This window comes from Ylistrum balloti, unplaced genomic scaffold (assembly GCF_031769215.1).
Source record: "Ylistrum balloti isolate Yb309-2 unplaced genomic scaffold, AGI_CSIRO_Ybal_v1 Utg372190, whole genome shotgun sequence".
Lineage (NCBI taxonomy): Eukaryota > Metazoa > Mollusca > Bivalvia > Pectinida > Pectinidae > Ylistrum > Ylistrum balloti.
The window spans coordinates 46,769-50,009 of NW_026783035.1; positions in this window are offsets into that span (position 1 = coordinate 46,769).

Consider the following 3,241-nt stretch of genomic DNA (forward strand, 5'->3'; position numbering starts at 1 on the left):
GAGAATTGACCCAAAATTTGAGAATGGTCATGACCACGCATAACTATTAAAGAACATTCTCAAAGATGGCCAATTTGCACAGGTTAGTTCTTCGTCTGCGACAGCGGCGTAGGAGGCGGCGAAGGGAAAGAATTTTTTCCTCGGGTAATTTTTCCATCCGGGGACATTTAATAAGATTTAATAAGATAAAATGGAGGTAGGCTATTAGCCTCTATATCAATATCAATAAAAAGTTACATAAAATTTATATAGTGACATCAAATGACAATGTATCGAATATAAGAATTGATTAAAAAATTTATTTCATCAAGTTTGCAATGCTCATCGAGTCTTATTTCGAACTGTTCTACGTTAACTGAGTCTATTACATGTTGTGGGAGACTGATCTATATTTCTGTTACCCCGAACAGGGATATCCACTGTTTTTACCGGTGTGAGATTTTTCTATCTCACCCTAGGGTTGAGACAAGCTACACGCGCTCCTTGCGCGTTCTCAACAATAACGTGACGTCACTATCTTGACCCGGAAGTGGAACTTGACATGTTGCTGACGTCATTGTAAAATAACGATTTAATAATATGTGTTGATTTTGTGTATATATTGAAGTCATCTCATCCATACTTTCACATTAAACTTGTTTTTTATCATTAATATTATGCCTTTTTATGTTTTACTGTACCGTTAATGGGAATTATATTTTGTGCGGGATATCACAATTAAGCGTGACGCGGTTGAGACGGCCTCGTCACTATATTCATACGTTGTCTACGAGTTTTTGCTTGCAAACATTCTATTTCGTATTTTGCAATCAGCGGGCGAACAGGGTAAGAGAAAAATAATCGTTCACCCCTTCGTCAAGCTTCGTGTTTGGCAACTTAATAACCCCTTCGGGTTGAGATCCCCCTGTCTCACCCCCCAAAAAATTCTATTAATCTATGATGCGGTAACTGAAGAAGTTTTTCCGAAGATCAGTGTTGCAACGTTTTTTGAATAGTTTACAAGAATGTCCTCTTGATTTGCTGTTTTTATCCATCTGGAAATTGTTCGCTGTAACTCTGCTATCGTAGATACTTTTTAAAATTTTGAAAGTGTTGATCAGATCTCGTCTTGTAAGCCAATGCTTCAGAATTGGAAGTTCCATCCTTTGTAAACGTTCCGCCTTTCGAAAACCCGGTAAAAGTTTGGTAGCTCGCCTCTGAACATTCTCTATGAAGTCCATGTCCTTGATTTTGTAAGGATTCCCTAAAACAAGAGTTTGTGATCATCTTTTTCTCAATTATTCCTTCATTTGGTATTCGAATATCCGCTCTCTTAAAAAACCCAAATATTGATGTAAACCAAATTCAGTCATTCGGAACGATAGAAATTCCACCCTGGCTCATGAATTCACCTGAAGTTGACTTTTCACTTCATGAAATGGTTAAATCAGACACAGACAGTTACACCTTTCGTTCATCCTTCTCGAAACTGCAGTTAAAATATGAAACCTTTCTATATTGATATACTGATGGTTCAAAAGATAATGATAAGGTTGCTGCGGCCATGGTTACATAAGATGAAACCCATGGATGCCGACTACCGAACAACGCCTCGATATTCTCGGCAGAAGCGCGAGCTGTCTACCTCGCCCTTGAATAAAGTAATAAAGTAATGAGAGTTGTAATCCATTCAGACTCTCTTTCTGTACTACAAAGTCTTAGCAATAGAAATATCGAAAATATTTCCATTCGTAATACATTAATACTATATCATGAACTTGCTTTTAACTTTCGTATTGCTTTTTGCTGGGTTCCTGGGCACATGGGAATACCAGGCAATGAAAAAGCAGATCGTGCCGCAAAGGAAGCTTTATCGCTACCACCTGTTGTTTTTAAACTTCATTTTATCGATTTTAAACCATTTATCAAAGAAGTTTTATTATCTCAGTGGCAGGAGGAATGGAATCAATATATTAACAATAAATTGCATTCTGTAAAACCTATCATCGCTGAATGGTCTCCATGCTATAGAGACAACTACCGAGACAAAGATGTCCATGTCCGTCTTCGAATGAACCATACCTTACGCATTCGTATATGCTGAAAGGCAAAGATAATCATCAGTGCATATGATGTGATGAGCCACTCACAGTTAAACATTTTTATTGGGCTTCATTGACCTGTCTTCTCGAGAATTTTTTTTATCGTAACATTACAAATCTAAAGACCCTTTTTGAAATTTTTGAAATTAATAAAATTCTAGGTTATCTGAAAGATATTGGTCTGTACTATAGACTATGACTTACCATTTTAATCTTTTGTGATTATATAACCATTTAAGATTTTCAGCATTTGTCTTTTACCTTTTAGTTTGTTTGATGTTATTTTCTTTTTGGATCGCTGTGTGTTTTACCGGTTGATGGCCCTAATGACCTTTGATGTGTTGACGGGCCGTTGAGAATGCCATAATTATTAATGATAATTTTCCGGCTAATTAATAACAATTCTGTCTTGCCTGGATTAAATTTTACAAACCACTTATTTGCCCATAATAATTTTTTTGAAAGATCAGTATTAACAGCGATCGTGTGTTTTCAACTATTATATACAAGGCTGTGTCGTCAGCAAATAATTTTAACTTACAATTGATATCGTTCACTATATCATTAATATATACTAGCAAAAAGAGAGGACCTAATATTGAACCCAGAAGTACACATGCTTGGATATTTTGAGTCTCAGAAAAAGTCCATTTATAACAACTCTTTGACTTCTATCAGTTAAATGCTTTTACACCGAGATAGTAATTTACCAGAAATGCCCGATTTTTCCAATTTACGTATAAGACCCCTGTACCAAGCCCTATTAAAAATTTTACTTATGTCACAAAATACGGCAATTTGGGGATTTGTTGCAGAATCTCCAGGGGTGAAGCCTGATTGACAATTTGTGTAAAAAAAAAAAAAAACTGTGTGTCTCTAAAAAATATGAAGAAATGTTTAAAAATACACCCTTCCGTTAGTTTGCCAACGATACTTATCAAAGATATAGGTGTATAGTTTGAAACAATGGATTTATCACCTTTCTTAAAAACTGGCGTAACAGTAGCGACTTCCATATTAAATGGTATACGCAACATTCGATAGATTTATTAAACAATTTAGAAATGATTGAAATAACAGACCCTGAATTTGCTTCCTTGGACTCAATTTATCTGGACCTGAAGCTTTGTCTAACATATTTATTGCATCTTCAACATCAG